This window comes from Bombina bombina, chromosome 3 (genome assembly GCF_027579735.1).
Source record: "Bombina bombina isolate aBomBom1 chromosome 3, aBomBom1.pri, whole genome shotgun sequence".
Taxonomy (NCBI): Eukaryota; Metazoa; Chordata; class Amphibia; order Anura; family Bombinatoridae; genus Bombina; species Bombina bombina.
The window spans coordinates 752,936,538-752,960,227 of NC_069501.1; the positions used below are offsets into that span (position 1 = coordinate 752,936,538).

General features: G+C 34.8%; 1 protein-coding gene across 1 annotated transcript in view; it reads left to right on the forward strand.

Annotated features, from left to right (window-relative positions):
• Positions 1-23,690, forward strand: part of DMD (dystrophin) — a 4,487,195-nt gene that overhangs the window by 2,355,641 nt on the left and 2,107,864 nt on the right. The gene's annotated exons all lie outside the window — the stretch shown is intronic.

Sequence of the window (23,690 nt, forward strand, 5' to 3'; positions counted from 1 at the left end):
ATCATGTTGATAGAATCTTTACATTTTCTGATTTTTAAAATGATATATATAACTTGGATATATTTTAATTGGTGAATATATTAATTTCTCATTGCAATGTTCAAAATTTGGAATAATATGTAAAGCAAGTCCTTATTTAATTACTGTATGAGTGTGTTTATGCAGTAATCCCTCTTAGAAGCCCACTACTTTTTCATTGCTTACCTCTATTGCTCAAATGTGTTTAGAGATAAAACTAAAAAAAATTTGTTTAGTGGAGCCACAGGTTGTGCATTTATTAAATGTTTGTTGAGCATATCTTTCTTTATGCTTACCTGCAAACGTACACACTGTCTGGAACTCACTTATGCATACCAGCCATGTTTTGTACCACTCTTATACAAACCACCATTAATCATAAACTCCTATAAATAGGTGCTCTCCTACTCTTACATTTACAAACATCTGCCCACACACATAGGAACATATGGAACCCACAATGCACTCTTCCTTACTCCTGTTCACCAGACATTCTTATCTATTTATACATATTTTCCTCCCTACTATTGTGTTCTCAATAATATGTCAAGAAAGACATTAACCATGATGAAAATAAAAAGGTTTAGTTTTAAAACCTATTTACTGACCTGATTTACTTTTTATTTCCTATGCTTTAATTTTATATCAAAAATTCTGTAAAAAGTAAAGATACATTTTGTAAACTATGAGCATTTGTATTACCTTGCACCCCAATATTTAGATTTTTTGTTAAATAAAAAAACACACATGGAAGAATTTAAAGGATAACTTGAAAAAAAGTTTATGGAATATGTGATATTAGTCCATATACCCATATGGAATAAGTGATATTTTCCCATATCCCTATTAAATAAAAGACATTTGTAAGATCCCTCACATCAGCTTTCAGTCCACTTAGATGGTGTATAGGAGCAGCAAAGCAAAACTGGAACCTAGCTGAACACATCTGGTGATCCAATGACAAGATTCATATATGTGCAGCCACCAATAAGCAGCTAGCTTCCAGAAATGCATTGCTGCTCCTAAGCTTACCGAGGTATGCATTCCAACAAATGATGCCAAAGGAACAAAGCATATTATATATTAGAGGTATATTGGAAAGTTGTTTAAATTTGTATGCTCTATATAAATTATGAAGGAAAAATTCTGGGTTTCATGTCCCTTTAATTAAATAAACTCAACTTTCAAAACTCACTCAGAAAATCTTGTTTTCATATTTTGAAACTAACATTTTAGGAATAGACATGTACTTTAAATGTTACAATTACAGAACAAATAGCAAAACTAAGAACAAAATGATTTGCATTATTCTTTACCCTATTGTTACTCTTTAACAAAACATACAATTCAGCCTGAAGAGGAAGAATTATTTCAACTGAATTTAAAGTCAGACAATTGCTTTCAATGTTTGGAAGACAATATTGATTTCATCTTTAACTTTAACATTGTAGTACAAAAATGTCAATTTCTTAGAGTGTGTAATTTTAGCACTACTGACCCTCCAGTCTGTGGCCCCGATTATCAAAAACATGTGGGCTTGGAGAGAAAGGAAATTGTTTGCGTGCAAGCGAAACCCGATGCACTTTAACTTCTTCTCCCCGTAAACTTTAACCCCTTAATGACCAGCAGCATACCCTGAATGGGGATTGCTATTTTGATAGTGCAGTCTTACCACCAGCGGTGAGACCGAGCTATTTTAGGATAATAGCGCAGTCCTGTCGCTCCCGGCGAGACCCCTTACTTTGACCTGAAAAACCCTTAAGGACCAGCAATGTTGGAAAATATATATCTATACATACAGTATATATCTATATTAATATATACAGGTATAGATATATACAGATATATATAGGAATATATTTTTTTAAATACTAACAACATTTTACTATGTGAATAACAATGTAATGTAAAATATACAGTAAATATACAGTAGATCACATCGTAAAATATTAAAATTGAATAAAAATAAAATTCACTCATTTTGTTTGCACTAGAGTGAACGTGTTTACTTTCAACTTGTAATACTGGTATAAGTTAGCAGGGGGTGCGATATTGCTTACTGAAGAGAAATCTAGCCCATAATTAGAAAAACAGCTCTGAAGCTAAAAGTTGCCCTTCTAAAATCCTTTGAGGGACCTCACAGTACTGATGAGACATCTTAGGTACTCTAGATGTGGGGGTAGATTTATTTAACAGCGGGTGCAGCTTTCTACCCACGAAGTTTCAGTTCCGCCTATAACTTAAGAAGCAGCGGTCATAAGACAGCTGCTCCTTAATTTGACTGCCACCTTTTAGGTTGCGGACTGCAATCATCCCGATCCAATACGATCGGGATGTTTGACACCCCATGTTAGCAGCCAATTGGCCGCGAATGTACAGGGGGCGGCATTGCATAAGCATTTCACAAGAAATGGTTGTACAATGTTTAATGCCTGTCTGCATTTAGCAATGTTGGGTGGACATGATTTGCTACAGCGAATCATGTCCGTCTGCCATATAATAAATCTACCCCATGGAGTGGAGAGCTTTAGATCATCGGGCACTATGTGTTTGACCTCTGCAAATGGGTAAAACACATAGATAAAGAACTACTTTGGAACTGCATGTAAATTTTGCACTACCATATATCCCTCTAAACTATTGTTCTCCATTCAGATGACCCTACCAGCAATTGCATAACTTGCTGGACAAGTGTTTTTTTTAGGGAATAAAAAAGAAGATATTGATAATCATGGTGATGTGAGTTTGTCTGACAGATTCTCCTGTTTTGACAGCAATTGAAGACTGAACAGATCCTCCTGATGATAGCAAAGAATTTACATGCAGTTTGTAAATCATATTATTTTAACTGCTTTGTGTGAAAACCTTTGCTCTTCCATTTTTTACATTGCAGAATATTTTTTTTTCTTTTCAAATATAGAAAAAAACTGTTGATATGCTAATGAGAATATTAAACTGTATTTAAACTGTATCAACCCAACAATACGTTCTGTAATCATCTTTATTTTCATACAGGTGAAAAGATACAAAATCAAGCAAATTGGCAGTCATTAAATATGATGGTAATTAAAAAAAAAAGTGATTGTTTTGCAGAGATATGCCACTGATGGTGCACTGGCTATTTGTACAAAATGCAGCAGGCTTTTATAGTTAGCGGTAATTATAGACTTAAGCAATGCAGTTGGACGGAGAGCACAATACAATTCCTCTCTTTCTCTTAGGAACATGATTGTGCTTAATTGAAAGCCGAAAAACATCTGCCTCTGTGTTCTTTTGTTTGTGTGCTAAAAGTTTTAAATTGATTTTTATAAACAACCAGATTTTCTTTGCTCTATTGAGACTTCATACGAAATGGATTTTTAATTCAAAGACAGCGTATTGTGATTAAATATCCCTATGAGCTCTATATTTCTGTTTTTGTAGCAGAAACTATACTCAAGTCACTTTATGGCTCCGGCGAGGAAAATATTATGGCATAATTTTCACATACAAATGTAACACTTTTTATAACTATTGTACATCATTGCTAAGGAAAGTTTTGAACAGCTGGGATCTTTCGATAATCTCTGTGTTAAATGGTTCAGCATACAAATTTGTATGTGCAATGCTCTATGCTTTTAACCACTCTGCATGGCATCCTATACTTGTGACTGTCACAAATACATATTAAATATATAATGAAAATCATACTGAGCAAATACTGAATTTACTAGAGTACAGTAAATGAAGATTTTAATATTATATTAAGCAGTCTTGCTAGGAAATTAATTAGAATTATGTTACAAAAAAAGTCTTGCTAGAAAAAGCAATAACATTTTAGTAAAAAACAATATGTATATATATATATATATATATATATATATATATATATATATATATATATATATATATATATATACAGGGAGTGCAGAATTATTAAGCAAGTTGTATTTTTGAGGATTCATTTTATTATTGAACAACAACCATGTTCTCAATGAACCCAAAAAACTCATTAATATCAAAGCTGAATAGTTTTGGAAGTAGTTTTTAGTTTGTTTTTAGTTATAGCTATTTTAGGGGGATATCTGTGTGTGCAGGTGACTATTACTGTGCATAATTATTAGGCAACTTAACAAAAAACAAATATATACCCATTTCAATTATTTATTTTTACCAGTGAAACCAATATAACATCTCAACATTCACAAATATACATTTCTGACATTCAAAAACAAAACAAAAACAAATCAGTGACCAATATAGCCACCTTTCTTTGCAAGGACACTCAAAAGCCTGCCATCCATGGATTCTGTCAGTGTTTTGATCTGTTCACCATCAACATTGCGTGCAGCAGCAACCACAGCCTCCCTGACACTGTTCAGAGAGGTGTACTGTTTTCCCTCCTTGTAAATCTCACATTTGATGATGGACCACAGGTTCTCAATGGGGTTCCGATCAGGTGAACAAGGAGGCCATGTCATTAGATTTTCTTCTTTTATACCCTTTCTTGCCAGCCACGCTGTGGAGTACTTGGACACGTGTGATGGAGCATTGTCCTGCATGAAAATCATGTTTTTCTTGAAGGATGCAGACTTCTTCCTGTACCACTGCTTGAAGAAGGTGTCTTCCAGAAACTGGCAGTAGGACTGGGAGTTGAGCTTGACTCCATCCTCAACCCGAAAAGGCCCCACAAGCTCATCTTTGATGATACCAGCCCAAACCAGTACTCCACCTCCACCTTGCTGGCGTCTGAGTCGGACTGGAGCTCTCTGCCCTTTACCAATCCAGCCATGGGCTCATCCATCTGGCCCATCCATCTGGCCCATCAAGACTCACTCTCATTTCATCAGTCCATAAAACCTTAGAAAAATCAGTCTTGAGATATTTCTTGGCCCAGTCTTGACGTTTCAACTTGTGTGTCTTGTTCAGTGGTGGTCGTCTTTCAGCCTTTCTTACCTTGGCCATGCCTCTGAGTATTGCACACCTTGTGCTTTTGGGCACTCCAGTGATGTTGCAGCTCTGAAATATGGCCAAACTGGTGGCAAGTGGCATCTTGGCAGCTGCACGCTTGACTTTTCTCAGTTCATGGGCAGTTATTTTGCACCTTGGTTTTTCCACACGCTTCTTGCGACCCTGTTGACTATTTTGAATGAAACGCTTGATTGTTCGATGATCACGCTTCAGAAGCTTTGCAATTTTAAGAGTGCTGCATCCCTCTGCAAGATATCTCACTATTTTTGACTTTTCTGAGCCTGTCAAGTCCTTCTTTTGACCCATTTTGCCAAAGGAAAGGAAGTTGCCTAATAATTATGCACACCTGATATAGGGTGTTGATGTCATTAGACCACACCCCTTCTCATTACAGAGATGCACATCACCTAATATGCTTAATTGGTAGTAGGCTTTCGAGCCTATACAGCTTGGAGTAAGACAACATGCATAAAGAGGATGATGTGGTCAAAATACTAATTTGCCTAATAATTCTGCACTCCCTGTATATATATATATATATATATATATATATATATATATATATATATTACAATAATCTCAAACTATTAGTAGTATAATGTGTAAATCATCTTGTTGGCAGCAGATACAATACACAACTTCTTCTCCTTCCTTTAGTTATTCAGATAATGTATTTAGGGCCAATGGCGCGTTAACAAATACATGCGATCGATAAGAGGTTCATCATAACTGTTTGCACACTCCAGGTTTTCCACTCTTATTACAAGTTGAAAGTAAACGCATTCGCTAGAGCACAATTGTGATTTACACTGGAATAATTACTGCATCCTCTGAGCTCTGGTTAACTGTTTCGCAAAACAAATAAGTGTCACAAAACACATCAAAATGCATTACAAAGTACAGTTACATTCATAATAGCACCATCTTATAAAAATATTGAACACAAAAGTTATAAGGGCTCAAAGATATGAGGTCTCAGGAGTTACAAAAAAACAAGGTAGGCAAAGGGCGTTAACATAGAGATATATACCTATACATGTCTAAAGATGTATATGTATGTTTATATGTGTGTACAGATGTATTTAAGTATTTATATGTATTTACAGACATATATACACATAAATACAGTATGTATACATATAAAGACATATACATGTGCATTGGAGCCCTATGCAGTTAGGTAGATGAAAACATGTAAAAGCATATTTATGCAATAAATAATGGCTTAAACTATGTATTTACTGTAAATATTTTACATTCCAATGTTCTGCACATAAAGGAATATGTTCTAAGTATTTATAAATACATATTCATATATGTATATATATATATACACATATATCTATCTGTATACAGTATATCTATACCTATTGTGTATATATATATATATATATATATATATATATATATATATATGTGTGTGTGTATTTATATAGGTATACATATATATTTGTGCTAAATACCATCAGCTATGTATAGAAATATGTATTCAAGAATAAATAGAACATATTCTTCTATATGAAGAACATTGGAATGGGAAATATTTATATTTTTATGTCAGGCTAGCGCACTTAAGAACATGGGATTATGTTTGGGCTCGACTAGGATGTTTTTTCCCACTTTTTTGCTCCATTGACTTCTATGGGGGAATAGGTTATCGCGCACGCAATATCCTAAGTTAGACCTTTTATGCTCGTCGGGTTAGCGCGCAACCAGAAGCAGTTTACTTTCAACTCATAATATGACTTTCAACTCATAATATGAGCACAACCCAACTCGCACAAAAAGCTTACTTCTAGCACAGTTACTGCTTGAGTGGGAGCATTAAATTGCACTCATAATGGTCTTATCATTTTGCTTTAAATAAATCAAATCCACAACTTTTAAATCCTAAGTAGTATACTCGTATTATGTTTCAAATGATCACATTACTTTCTACTATTAGATCTTGTTATAAATTTTAAAGGGTTATGAAACCCGAACATTTTCTTTTGTGATTCAGACAGAGCATACCACTGTTTTTCTTCATTGACAACCTATTAAGCTAACTAATGTATCCTTGTCTTTCCCATAACCTTTAAAACTAGTAAAGGTAATGAATAATAATGCTACTCAAATACTATCCTCCAATGTATTTATTAGATATCTTGTGATCCAACTTTTATGCATAACACACCACTGAATCAGCATTCAGTAGGACCCTCACAAAAAAGTTTGCTCCGTGGTTTTATATCTCTCCTTTCTATGTCTTTAAAGGGAAATGAAACACAAACATTCTCTTTCATGATTTAGAAAGAGCATATAAAACAACTTTTATCTGGTCTGCTTCATTCTCTTGGTAGCCTTTGTTGAAAAGCATACATAGGTAGGCTTAGGAGCTGGAAGCTAGCTGCTTATTGGTGGCTGCACATATATGCCTCCTCTCATTGACTTAATGATTGTGTTTATCCAGCTCCCAGTTTTACTTTGCTTATCCTTCAATAAAGTATACCAAAAGAATTTAACAAATTGATTATGGAAGTACATTGGAAAGTTTTTTTAAAAACGTATGTTCTATCTGTATCATAAAAGAAAAATGCGAAATTGCATGTCTCTTTAACCTTTCCTACCCATCTATAAATACCTACAATAGCTTTCCATCAGTTAATGAATAACATCTTAAATGGTTACTGGACCCTGTGTCTAGAACAGCTCTACTTCCTAGTTTACTGTCTTGCTCAAAAATCTTATTTTCTAATAATCTGATATCTAATACAGTGTTTTTCAACCAGTGTGCCGTGGCACACCAGTGTGCCGTGAGAGATCCTCAGGTGTGCCACGGCAGACTGACAACAGTGTGACATATTTTTTAAACTTTGCTTGTTTTTTACTCCCAGTGCAGGGGTAGTTTGTAGGAGGCATGGCATAACAGCACAATACATACAGTATGTGTTTGTGTGTATTTGTATATATATATATATATGTTGTATTAGGCTACAATGTGTGATTTTTTTAAAATTTTGGGATGGTGGTGTGCCACAGGATTTTTTAATGTAAAAAAGTGTGCCACAGCAGAAAAAAGGTTAAAAATCACTGATCTAATACACACTAACGGACAGATTACAAGTTGAGCACTATTTAGAGCTTTTGCTTGTGTGCTAACTGCGCTATAAGTAAACATTTTGGATGTGTCGGGTTACACTCGTTGAAAGTAAAAAGTTATTGCGCTAACCTGATGTGCGCAAAAAGCCAAACTTAGAAAATCATGCGGGCTATAACTTATTCCCACGTAAAAATCAATGGAGAGAAAAAAGTGGGAAAAAACATGACTCTCGCACTAAAACGAATGCAATTTCTCAAGCACGCTAATGAATATTTCACATTCCAATGTTCTTCATATAGCACAATTTTATATATTTATTCATAAATACATATTTCTACATATATCTGATGGTATTTTCGTACAATATATATCTATAACTATATATCTTTATGATTATATATTGCTAAATATATATAAACAGATATATATATATATATATATATATATATATATATATATAGGAATATCTATTTAAAACATATTTTCCTACGTGAAGAACATTGGAATGTGAATTTTTTACAGTAAATACATAGTTAAAACATGTACTACAAATTAATATTGCATAAACATGCTTTTACATGTTTTCATAGACTTGACTGCAAAGGGCTCAAATTCACTTTATATATATATATATATATATATATATATATATATATATCAGTGACGTGCAGTGAGCTCAGAGGCTAGTGAGGCAGTGGCTATGATAGGCCTGAGAAGCACATATATGAACCTAATAGAGGTAACTTAAATTTACGATTAAATTGGCCGGTTACACAATGACGATTAGAATAGTATCTAATATCTTGTATTTAAGCCTCTGTAGACAGTCCCCTTATCTCAGGGCTATTTATTTATTATCTATTGACTTGCATTTTAGCCAGTTAGTGCTGTGTTCTGCACAACCCCACAGGAGAGAGCACAATGTTATCTATATGACACACATAAATTAGCAGTCTCTTGTTGTAAAAAAGCTAATAAAAAAGCATGTGATAAGTGGCTGTCTGTAGTGGCTTAAACAGTCAGAAATTTAGAGGATAAACGGTTATAAAGTATATTAATATAACAATGTTAATTGTGCAAAGCTGGGGAATGGGTAATAAAGGCGTTATCTATCTTTTTAAATAATAGCGATTTTGGTGTAGACTGAATTCTGACCCAGGCAGGATGAAATACTTGCAAGCAGACAAACAAGGCTTCCAAACAATCTGACCACATGGTAAAACCAGAAACTCCCTAATGCAACTAATGCATAAAAATGCAGGGAATGACTGGCAATTTTGGAACCAGGGGGCGAGTACAATTCAGTGGCCCAAGTACTAAAACCCTGCCCACTATGAAATTCTATATCTAATAGTTAAAATACAAGGGAAGTAAAGCACCTAAGAAATGATAGAAATAAGGCTATAAAAACAGAATTTCAATGGAAAAAAACATATATATATTTATTTTTACTAACATCAAAGTATAGCCCTAGCATACTACTGACATCCTTTTACAGCCCCTTACAAAACCATTAATCAGGGCCCCCACACATACATAGAAACACACTCACAAACATAGATTCACATACACACAGAAACACACTTGGACATACAGAGGCACTAACACATACAGACACACACAGTGACACACACAGAAACAGACACATACAGAATCACACACAGAAATATACACTCAGATATACAAGAAGACTCACACAGACACAGACACAGACAGACACGCACAGACACGCAAGCACCATCAGATACCATATACACATAGGAACCAACATACACAAAACCAGGCACCACTTGCACACAAACAGACACCCAAAAAGCACAGACAAGAAGCCACATACATCATCACTCACACATACACAAGCACCCACAGGAATACACACTAAGAGGCTGGCTAATCCACAAATATATACAGACAAGCACACACACACTCAGATACACACACATACACACTTCCATGTGACTTTTACATGAGTTAAATATATAATAGTTGAATAAAATGTTTTATTATTATATGCCAATTGTACTTAACAAGATGGAGTGCCCCCCTGCTCCTACTTACTGTGGGCCAGTAATACACTACATTTGATTAAGATTAAGGGCCTTTTACAACCACTTATTACAGTTTTCTGCCACATGACTCCCTTCCCTCATTTATGCCACTTATCATATACCATATTAAATCTGCCAATCAGTTCCCCTACTCACATGAATGCCAGCTAAATGACACAATATACCAGGCAAGATGCAAGACTCCCTGTCCCCATGCATTCACTGAGAGATATCACAGCTCACTTGTGGATTTAATATGAAAACCACTAATAATAATAATATATCATATAAAATAATATTTTTAATACTAAAAATATAAAAACTATGCTTTTTAATAAATGACAGACAGATCATCATATTACAGAAAGACAATAAAAAGTGAGGTGTTATAAACAGGAAAACCCAAAAGCATGGGAAACTACAGTAAAAAAAAAAGTGTATTTATTGAAGGAAAACAACATTAGGATGACAGAGTGAAGTACTGACCTTAAATCAATCAGTCTATCTAATCAACATACATAGAAACAAAATCAGCACAGTTTTGTTCTCTTTAGTTTTCAGTGCACATAACTAAGATACTCAGAAGTGTCTGGACCCAGTAGATCTCACCTTATATCTTGGGTGACATAGGAGTGTACTCAGCACTGATTGTTTATTATACAGACCAGAAGAGGTTCCTGCATAAAAAAGGCACTAGCATTTACTTTTTTGCACAAGGGCACCAGCTAGTGACAACACAATACTTACTGAGAGCTGTAGTAATAAAGCATCATTTATTATACAGACCAGGAGAGGTTCCTGCATACAAAAGGCACTAGCATTTCCTTTTTTGCACAAGGGCACTAGCTAGTGACAACATTTACTGAGAGCTGTAGTAATAAAGCATCATTTATTATACAGACCAGGAGAGGTTCCTGCATAAAAAAGGCACTAGCTTTTCCTTTTTTGCACAAGGGCACCAGCTAGTGACAACACAATACTTACTGAGAGCTGTAGTAATAAAGCATCATTTATTATACAGACCAGGAGAGGTTCCTGCATAAAAAAAGGCACTAGCATTTCCTTTTTTTGCATAAGGGCACCAGCTAGTGACAACACTTACTGAGAGCTGTAGTAATAAAGCATGCTCTGCAGTCAATGTTAACTAAAAGCAAATTACCAGATCACATTAAAAACAAAATATTCACAATAAAAAGTTAAAATAAACTGCCAGCAAAATGTGGGAAGCTATTATCATTACCAGCACTCCTCACAGTCACAACAGTCAACATTGTTAATAAGTAGAAAGCTTACAGATCACAATAAAAGCATTAATATTAACACTATCATTTAACAGAATGAGGAAAGCTATAAACTTTATCCCTTACTGTGCACTTCTTCCTGCAGTCCTTATTCTCCCCTTTTGTTTCTAGTGAAGCCTGTGCTAGTGGGAGGGTCCCAGACAGTAACAGGAAGTCAGTGAACATCAGACAGGGCCAGCCCTGCATCCTGCATAACTAATAATGCCAAGAAGAGTTTTACTTCTCTGATTGGCTCTCTCCCTAAGAGGCATCATGAGGGATGCCTCCTATTGGTCATTATTTTTGCTTCAGGTAGTTTTAAGTTACCACCAGTGGGTGGCGCTGCTGCTATTGAAGAAATGTATCCATGTGTCTATGAAGAGATGCAGTCCTGTATGATGCCTCTCCATAGCATTACATGGGTGAAAAAAAATATTTTTTTGTTTGTTTTTTTATTTTTTCTTAATTAAAATTTAACTAAACTTTGTCCCCATATGGCAGGGGAAGCAGTGCCTCCCCTGCCTCCTATGACTGCACGTCCCTGATATATATATATATATATATATTTAATCCAGTAATATATAGATAAAGAAAAATGGTAGAGCTATATGAGATACCATAGTTAAAGTAGGGGATTTCAGCACTCAAAATTTTAACCCATTTAATCCAATTTCTTAGAGATGCATGGCTGCAGAACAACACAAAACCCAAAAAATGAACTACACATGCACAGACCTAAACCCATGCAGACAGTTTATTGCAAAAAGTTACCAAACATACAAGTAAACAGCTAAAAAAAGCTTGTCATCTCTAAAATACACCACTGCAGTGGATTTATTACTTAAGCATATCAAACAAAATGTTGAGACATCACAAGTATTAAAGAAAAACATATGCAGCAAGCTAGAGAGAAAACATGTGATCTACAAATTTCTAACTGATTTGCACATAAACACATATTATGCCGGTTTCTCTATGATGATAACAGAACAAAGGCCTTTTATAGACCATATAAGTCCTTTGTGGAGAAAATCAGATGTTATATTTAGTAGCGATTTGTATCACTTAATAATCCAGCTGAGTGCAACATTTTGTAAGCATATGTTCATTGATTATTGTTAACCGAGGTAAAAACGTCCTCTAATGTTAACTGGAAATTGACATTAATACCGCTTGATAGCAGATAAATCTTCATTCAGTGGTGAAAAGCAGATACAACAAAGCAAACCTGTGTTGAAATATTGCAGCAAAACTCCGAGAAAACAAAGTCACAGTATTATTGGCAAACGGACCGGGACATGAGCCTCCGACATCCTTATCTCACCTCTTCACAACCGCGTCTCCCTGCTCACTGGGGACACAAACTTGCAGGTGTATACTTTGCTTCTGTGCGTAAACCGTATCCAGGCGGCTTAAAGCAACCACTTGATTACCGCAAGATCCAGACTTGCTTCTTCAGTTTGAATTTTGAAATTCCCGGGCAGGCTCAGGCCAGCTGCTTAATTCACAGGTGCAATGATAGCTGTTTCTGGGAAAGTCGACGCGCGTTTCGCCCCATAATGCTGAGCGAAACAGGGGCCTCGTCAGGACTGTCCATCTTCTCCAATTGTCAGCCTTTATTGCAAAACCAATGAACTGGGAGATAGTACCTCAGCCAATCAAATTAGCTATTTACACACACCCTTTTAAAATCTTAAGCCGGACATTCCTGTCTATTTTAAAGATAAGTTCAATGATTACCAATGTATAGATTAATACAATGTGGCCTATTTTAACAAGATGGAACATTTTTTATTTGGCAACTTTGTACAAAAAACAACAACTGCATGCGAGAAAACCTTATGCATGTTGCAGCTCAATTAAACTTTATTTCTTTGGTTACTATGCCTAGATAAAATTACTTTACATAAATCCCATATTGATTTAAATTCTATAAATTTGAAATGACTAGCTGAATTACTATAATGGTTACTATGATGGTATATTTTGACGTACAGACCCACAACTATGAAACAAATTTAAGAGAAAATAAAGGTCATAGTTAATGGCCTATTTATAAAATTTACTAATGCTGATATAGTTTTTCACTCATTTGTTTTTTCTCCAGTTACAACAAATGGAGAATTTCAAATTTCAGATATGAACCTCTATTTTAAAAACGATGCATATTCAATCCTTTCGTTTAAACCAAAAGGTGACACCGTATTTAGCATAAAAGTCCATCTTGCTTCTTTTTTTAACAAACAGTTATCCTCATCTCCGCCTCTTCCATTTGTTATTCCTCTGTCAATCCCTATAAATCTTAAAAAGACAGTACTACTATTATGAATCTCCTTAAAATGACGAGCTACACTTGTATCTCTCCCGTAGAGGATGTCATCTCTGTGCTCCTGTACCCTGTCCTTGAACAAACGTTTTGTTTTACCCACATAGAACAGGGGACAGGAGCACCCCAAAAGATAAACAACCCCTACTGAGTTACAATTTGAAAAGCATCTAATAGTATAAGTTTTATCTGTATTGGCAGAAAATGTTTTGCTTTTTGGCAAATAGGGACAATAGACACAATGCCCACAAGGAAAGCTCCCTTTCACTTGTTTATTAGTTAACCAGTTTGTAGCTGGTTCAGACCGAGTAAATCTACTTCTAACTAACTTATCTTTAAGATTAGGAGATTTCCTTGCGGTCAAAAGGGGTCTATTTCCTACCTTATCTGCTATTTTGTCATCTAAGGTTAAAAAATGCCAATTTTGAGATAGAATATTTCTTATACTTTGCCATTGGCAATTAAATGTAGTAATGAATCTGATATTATTCTCAATTTTTGTTTCTTTTTGATTATACAAAAGGTCTTGACGGTTCAGCTTACTTACTTTATTTAGGGTTTTTTTAACCAGGTTATGAGAATAACCTCTTTCAATGAAACGTTTACACATTCTCTCAGCATGATAATTAAATTTAGTATTTGAAGAACAGTTTCTCTTTAATCTCAAGAGTTGGCCATATGGAATGCCCTTTTTCAAGGGCTCTGGATGCCCACTCGAGGCTTCCAACAGGTTGTTTGTTGCCGTGTCCTTACGAAAATTTTCAGTTGAGATACGGCTTCCTTCCCTTTTGATACAGATGTCTAAAAAGGGTAATTCCTTATTACTATAGGAATAAGTCAGAAAGATGTTTCGATCATTTTTATTCAACTTAGAAATAAAATCATGTAGGCAGGTCAGGGGGCCATCTCATAGGATAAAGATGTCATCCACAAACCTAATCCATAGGGACACATGGGAGTCAAATGTCTCACTATATTGATCAAAGACATCCAACTCCCATGCTCCCAAGTGGAGACACGCATAAGTTGGCGCACATACTGCACCCATAGCTGTCCCCCTGACCTGCCTATATACTGAGCCATCAAACTGAAAAACATTGTTTTCAAGAATGAAATGAAGAAGTTTTATGACAAAGGCTGTATGCATGTCACTGTTTGAACCCCTACTTTCTAAGAAAAGTTTACAGGCACTAATTCCTTTCTCATGTGGTATAGATGAATAAAGACTTTCCACATCTAAAGAGACTAGGATAGTGTCAGGGGAAACAGTTAGGTCGTCTAGTTTCCTCAACAGGTCTGGAGTGTCTTTTACATAAGAGGGAAGAGATAAGAGGAAAGGTCTCAGGAAGAAGTCAACATATTGTCCAATGTGTTCGCTGATGCCACCAATCCCAGACACAATGGGTCGCCCAGGGGGATGTGTCATATTTTTATGAATTTTAGGGATAATATAAAATGTTGGCATAACCGGACACACCGGATTCATAAATTTGAACTCGTCTGGAGAGATCAGACCTTCCATTTTGGCCTCTTGTAAGATTCTACTTAATTTGGACTTCATTTGGTTTATAGGATTTCTAGGGAGTTTCTCATATTGCAATTTATCTGATAACTGTCTTTTAACTTCGTTCAGGTAAAAAGACTCATCTAAAAGAACCAAATTTCCGCCCTTGTCGGCTGGCTTAAAAATTACCCCTTTTGCAGAATTTAGCTCTTTTAAAGCCTGTCTCTGTTTTGCTGTTAGATTATCTGCCCATATCCAGTCATCTGGTAATTTATGGATTTGTTTTTCTACAGCTTTTACAAACAGTGACACAGCTGGAACTTGTGCTATAGAGGGCATGAAAGTAGATTTCAATTTAAAATTGGTTCTGAAAGTAGGCTTTAATCCCGTAGTGGGCTCACTCTCTTCATTTTCTGACAAAAATGATGTTAATATCTTTAAAGTTTCTTCATCCTTTTGTTGTTCAGAGCGCTGAAACATAGTGTAATGTAACACTATTTTTCTGGCAAAAAGGTGAAGGTCCTTAATTAAATCAAATTTGTTTAATTTATTTGTGGGACAAAAGGATAAACCTTTCTTTAACACTTCAATATGAGTCAGATTTAACCTGAACGAAGAAAGATTAATTATCTGCAATTCATCTGTAGCTGTATTTGGGACTAGTAACCCTGATAGGGTCTTCTGCGTGGTCTCCCTCTGCTCCTGTACCCTTGTCTCATATTCTCTCCTCTCCCTCTCTGATTTTGTTGGGGATACCTCCGTTCTACTAGGTTCAAATTTCTGTTCTCTCCACCTCTTCCTCCTACCCCCCCCTTCTTCTCCTCTTTGTTCTGAACTCTGAGACCCAGGTGTTCCATCGTTTTTTGACGCCCTTTCTGAATCAGTTTCAATATCAGACATGTCAGTACCTGAGTCATATGATCCTCTATCAAACTTATAAACATAGACCTTTTTATTTACATAATCCTCTTGATCTCTGTGTAGTTTTCTACATTTCCTCAACTTAATATCTGCTTGTAATTTTGAAATATGTGTTTTCATTTCCTCATTCAATTTGCCAAAGTTGGGGTCATTGTCAAATTTATTTACCACCTCCAAAGCTTTCTCAACATCATCTTTCAGTTTTTCTAATCTTTTGTCATTCCTTTTTATAAGCATTTCAATCATACTTAGGGCACACGTTGATAATTTCTCATTCCATTCATCCAGGAAATCCAAACCACCTTCTTCCTCTCTTGCATTGAAGCCTGGGTCTAAGAATAACCGTAGACCTCTAGGCACAATCTTTTTCTCTACATAATTTGCTAAGCTAGAATTTTCAGCTCTGACTTTTACTTGTTTTGTAATGCAATTCTTATATTTTTTGAAAGCATTATACACATTTGTTTCCAAATCACTGCTCTCTAGGGTGGTATTAGTTAGGGATTCTTTTAACTCAGCTTCCCATAGTTCATCTGAGAGGGTAAAGGCCATGTTTAAATGGATTTTGTGCTCCCCCACAGTCAATACATAAATGGGTTAATTTTAAACAATCTAAGTTGTTTATAGTTTCTCTATTCCACTGAATGGAGTATATACAGAATCCTCTTTCTTACTCCTTAATACAGATAAATTTACAAGAAATGTGGAAGAAAAACTAAAAAGTCCAGAACCTGTCTTAATAAAAAGACACAGGAATTTTTTCCGGTAACCCATTTTTTGGGGTTTTGTGTTGTTCTGCAGCCATGCATCTCTAAGAAATTGGATTAAATGGGTTAAAATTTTGAGTGCTGAAATCCCCTACTTTAACTATGGTATCTCATATAGCTCTACCATTTTTCTTTATCTATATATTACTGGATTAAATTTAAATTTTAGGGGTCTGCACCACGTCTGATTTCAGCTGACCCTGAGTCATTCGATATATAAACATAATTTACCGGAAAAAATTCCTGTGCCTTTTTATTAAGACAGGTTCTGGACTTTTTAGTTTTTCTTCCACATTTCTTGTAAATTTATATATATATATATATATATATATTGTATATATATCTGGACATATGTGTTTATGTGTATATATCTGTAAATACATATATACACATATAAATACAAAAATACACATGTACACACATATAAATACATATATATATATATATATATATATATATATATATATATATATATATATATATTGTATATATATCTGGAGTATATATCTGTAAATACATATATACACATATAAATACAAAAATACACATGTACACACATATAAATACATATATATATATTGTATATATATCTGGACATATGTGTTTATGTGTATATATCTGTAAATACATATATACACATATAAATACAAAAATACACATGTACACACATATAAATATATATATATATATATATATATATATATATATATATATATATACATATTTAGACATGTATATCTATGTATCTCTATGCTAAAGCCCTTTGCAGCCCTTTTGTTTACTAACACTTTAAGATTGCATATCTTTGAGCCTTTTTTGTGCATTTTTTTTATTAATTCCTATTAGATGGTGTTATGACCTTAACTGTACTTTGTAATGTATTTTTAATGTGTTTTGTGACACTTTTTTGTTCTATTAAACATTTAACCAGAGTTCTGAGGTTGCGGTAACTATTCTAGCGTAAATCGTGATTGCGCTCACGCATTCGCATATACTTTCAACTTATAATATGAGTACAATTTAACTTGAGTGCAAACGAATGCACAAAAACCCGATACTGCATGCAAATGTTAGCACTCTACTCGTAATCTGTCCCTAAGTCTGGAAAAAATGACTTGCATAACATTCCCAAATATATCCTTTTATAATTTATAAATTCACAAACTATTTTTAATGTGCGCAAATCTTTTGCAGTTTCATATTTGTCAAAAATAATTGTTTCTAATATATCTTACCAGTGATCATACCACCATCTCTCAATACAATTACTTATGTTGTTTTATTTAGCAATTTACCCCTGTATAGTGCATATTAAGCTCAGACTTTGAATCAGGACTATAACTATAGTAAATACACGTAAATGTGATATTATTAATGAAATCTAGGCTTGTGCATTTGTTTTGTTATGATTGCAAATTCAGAATGAAAATATGGATATTCCTTTCGTTTCAACGAAACAAATATCAGAATGAATTCGCCAACAAAATTTAAAGAGAACGAAAAAATAGAGATTAAATTCATCAACATTCATTAGTTTTATCTGAATTAACTTTAAGAGGTTAAATAATTACCTATAGTGCTCTAGAGAGCCACGCTAATCCTGACCCTTCTTCATAGAGCCCTGGGCCGTGCAAAAAGGAGCGTTACCATGGTAGATCCAAGGGCCTCTGCTAAAGTAACTTCTCCTTTAAGAGGTAAGTATAATTCTACAGGTGAACTTTTTCATCTGTAGCAAAGGAACATTTACATTTGTTTAACGAAAAAAAAAAGGTAAATGTTCTCTGGATATTCAGTATTCTTTCCCTTCCAAACAAAACAAATACCATAAAGTGAAGCAAATGAATATTCAGAAAAATTAGTACAAACTTTTTTTGTGGCACAAGATTAACCAAATCTCAAATACAACCACAATTCAAATCCTTCTTTTAAAATAATCATGGAATACAACAACATATTTCTCCCCTGAGTCCCAGTATACAAATACACTACTTTATAATAATTGTCTGTTTACATACAAGTACTGTTACAATATTTATACTGATATAATGATGCAATACATCCTTAAGGAAATTTATCAGCTACTTCTTTGATTTATATTAATACAATAATATTATCAATCACAATAAAACATGCAAATCATTCTATCATTGTCATAATGCAGTAAAATTATATCATCCCTAATACTTCTTACTCTCAGGATTATCATTGTTGGCTTTTGTATAGACAGAATTATTAACCTTACACTGTGCAATAAATTATTTTAATTCCTCAAACAAAATGTTGAGTAATGCACAACCACATACAGACTAATTAAACTATTTACACTGCACATCTCCATGTGAATGTATTGGGCAGCAATGTGTACATGCTGCATTCATGATGTACCAATACCTGTTAGATAGCAATTTCCAGTCTCAACAAATTATTTATAGATATTTATAGTTTCCTAAATTTGCATAAAAAGCTTAGTTTTGTCGAACACCCACTGCAAATGATGGCATACTGTTTTAGAACAAAAGCATACAAATGTTTCTTCTTTTTTATTTTACATTTTAAGCATTGACTACAAGTCTCAGGAAGAGCTTGTTTAAAAATCCCCATGACCGTTGTCCTATAGATCAACCTGTAGACATAAGGTTCGATTAAAATCGGCTATCAGCTCCTGAAAATGATTTTTCCATATCGGACAAATTTGGAGCTGAGTTTCTTGGGTGATTATAATATTGTAATATTGGGTGATGCAATATTGTATCCTTTGTTAAAAACCGCTGCCGCAAACACGTTTTCAACTAAAAAGCTCCCAAAAAAGACTTTTTGAGTGTTAACTGCCTGTTTTAGAAATAGAAACTGGGAAGTTTCCCAAAACTGACACATACAATAGCTTATTCACACCCTTTTAAGGTGACTGTAAAGCACTATTCGTGCAACCCCTCTGTTCACTCGGCAAGGACAAAACTAATTTGTGACATTAACCTATTGTCATCATAAGACAGCTTTAATACTCAGTATCCATACGAATGTCATATGTATCTTGACAGGATAGAGAAGCTTCAATAGGCACGTCAGGACACCTACATCTACAAATGTCACGATTTTATATTTTATAAATCATATTTCATTACATTTCTCGCTCACACTGGGGTGATTATCACTAACAATACAGGTGTTATGAAAAAATTTTTTATAGTCAATAACTCGCAAATAAATTGTGAATGTAATAAGTTAAAGGGACACTAAATCCAAATTTTTTCTTTCATGATTCAGATAGAGTATGCCATTTTAAGCAACTTTCTAATTTCTAATTTACTCCTATTATCAATTTTTCTTCGTTCTCTTGCTATCTTTATTTGAAAAAGAAGGCATCTAAGCTAAGGAGCCAGCAATTTTTTGGTTCAGACCATGAACAGCACTTGTTTATTGGTGCTGTCCAATCAGCAAGGACAACCCAGGTTGTTCACCAAAAATGGTCCGTCATCTAAACTTGCTTTTCAAATAAACATACCAAGAGAATGAAGAAAATTTGCTAATAGGAATAAATTAGAAAGTTGCTTAAAATTGCCTACTCTGTCTGAATCCATCTGCCTGTCCATCCACAACACTGCTAACCCATCTAAATGTCTCTTTTATGTTATCTGGATATGCAGACTATGCACTGTTTTTCTATCGCTATATGGGCATTTGACAACTTTCACAAACATTCTTTTAAACTAATTTTATTTCTCCTGTTTGTTAAAAGTTTAATACCATTTTGGTGTAAACTATACACAAAATGGTGATTGTGAGTTTCTATGCAAAACATTTGCTCCTAGTGTATATAATGCTTTTGTACAGCGTATGAAAATCACTTTGCGAGTGCAAGAATCAGCAGAAATCTCACTATTGTGATCAAGCTGAATCAAAACTTAGTAGCCTTTTTAGCCTGAAAAACAGCTGAGAGGGATACCTTAATTCACTTCTTATTCCTTACGTGTTCTTATAACCTTTAATTTTTTGGCCTTTGGTGTATGTTATATCTTTAAAAACATTATAGACTAAAATATACTGTATAATATAATAACAGAGGTAAATTTTGTTTTAGATGCTGTTTGTTTATGTGAAAATGGCTGCAAAAAAGGTTTATGCCTGTAAATTAGACACATCACCATAAACTGGAAACTGGGTTAAGAGACAATTTTCTTGAAATAGTCATTAATAAAGGAACTTTTACTAGTGGGAGTTTATGGTCTATATAATAATGCATTTTCCTCATCTTTTAGGACTCCAAGTCATTCAAAAAATGCATTGCCTCCTAAATTTTATGTTGCTATGGAAACCATCTAAAAGTATATAAAATGGAATAAAGCACTATAGAATGGTTTACATAAGTAGCTTCTTAAATGTGTCATTTTATTCTACTATTCTCCTCATAAGTTTACTGTGCAGTTTGGAAAGGCTGTATTTTATTCAAAGGTCATTAGCATAAGCAATGTGTCAAAGCAGGGTGTAATAAGAAAAAAAAATACAAAATAAAATATATTTATAAAAACCTGTATTCTCTGTGTTTATTAACAAAGGGCCTACATTAAAAATATTTGTCTATATTACGTGTTTTGCGTTATCAGGGGTGCGGTGCTAACTTGCACGTTTTTGTCACCGCTCACCTACAGCGCTGGTATTACAGGTTTTAATAAACCCGGCGTTAAAAGACAAGAAGTGAGCGTAGAGCAAAATTGTGCTCCATACCGCACTCCAATACCAGCGCTGCTTAAGTTAGCGGTGAGCTGATTGTACGTGCTCGTGCACGATTTCCTCATAGACACCAATGGGGAGAGCCGACTGAAAAAAAGTCTAACACCTGCAAAAAAGCAGCGTAAAGCTCCGTAACGCAGCGCCATTGATTCCTATGTGAAAAACAAAATTTATGTTTACACCTATTTTCATGTTTACACCTAATACCCTAACATGAACCCCAAGTCTAAACACCCCTAATCTTACACTTATTAACCCCTGCCGCCCCGACATCTCCGACACCTACATTATACTTATTAACCCCTAATCTGCCACTCCGGACATCGCCGCCACTATAATAAACATATTAACCCCTAAACCACCGCACTTAACATCGCAGCCACCTATCTACATTTAATAACCACTAATCTGCCGCCGCCACTATACTAAAGTTATTAACCCCTAAACCTAAGTCTAACCCTAACACCCCCTAACTTAAATATAATTAAAATAAATCTAACTAAAAATTCCTATAATTAACTAAGTAATTCCTATTTAAAACTAAATACTTACCTATAAAATAAACCCTAAGCTAGCTACAATATAACTAATAGTTACATTGTATCTAGCTTAGGGTTTATTTTTATTTTACAGGCAAGCTTGTATTTATTTTAACTAGGTAGAAAAGTTACTTAACAGTTATTAACTATTTACTAACTACCTAGCTAAAATAAATACAAATGCACCTGTAAAATATAACCTAACCTTAGTTACACTAACACCTAACCTTACAGTACAATTAGATAAATTACCAAAATTAAATACAATTAACAACATTAAATACAAATACCTAAATTACAAAAACAAACACTAAATTACACAAAATAAAAAAACAAATTAAAGGATATTTAAACTAATTACACCTAATCTAATAGCCCTATCAAAATAAAAAAGCCCCCCCCAAAATAAAAAAAATCCTAGCCTAAACTACTAATAGCCCTTAAAAGGGCCTTTTGTGGGGCATTGCCCCAAATAAATTAGTTCTTTTACCTTTAAAAAAAATACAAACAACCCCCCAACAGTAAAACCCACAACCAACCCCCCAAATAAAACCCTAAATAAAAAAACCTAAGCTCCCCATTGCCCTGAAAAGGGCATTTGGATGGGCAATGCCCTTAAAAGGGCATTTAGCTCTATTGCTGCCCAAACCCTAATCTAAAACTAAAACCCACCCAATAAACCCTTAAAAAAAAAAAACTAAAACTAACCCCCGAAGATCCACTTACAGTTTTGAAGAGCCGACATCCATCGTCAACGAAGCCGGGAGAAGTCCTCCTCAACCAAGCTGGGAGAAGTCTTCATCCAAGCCGGGAGAAGTGGTCCTCCAGAGGGGCAGAAGTCTTCCTCCAGACGTCATCTTCTATTTTCATCCATCCGGCGCGGAGCGGGTCCATCTTTAAGACATCCGGCGTGGAGCATCCTCTTCTTCCGACGACTCCCGACGAATGAAGGTTCCTTTAAGGGACGTCATCCAAGATGGCAGAATTCTATCAGCCAATGGGAATTAAGGTTGAAAAAATCCTATTGAGCTTCAACCCTATTGGCTGATCTAATAAGCCAATAGGATTGAGCTTGCATTCTATTGGCTGATTTGATTTTTTCAACCTTAATTCCGATTGGCTGATTCTAATTCTATCTGCCAATCGGAATCTAAGGGACGCCATCTTGGATGACGTCACTTAAAGTAACCTTGATTTATCGGGAGTCGTCGGAAGAAGTGGATGCTTTGCGCCGGATGTCTTGAAGATGGACCCGCTCCACGCCAGAAGGATGGAGATAGAAGATGCCGTCTGGATGAAGACTTCTGCCTGTCTGGAGGACCACTTCTCCCAGCTTGGTTGAAGACTTCACCCGGCTTCATCGAGGACTTCTCCCGGCTTCATTGACGATGGATGTCGGCTCTTCAAAACTGTAAGTGGATCTTCGGGGGTTAGTGTTAGGTATTTTTAATGGTTTATTGGGTGGGTTTTAGTTTTAGATTAGGGTTTGGGCAGCAATAGAGCTAAATGCCCTTTTAAGGGAAATGC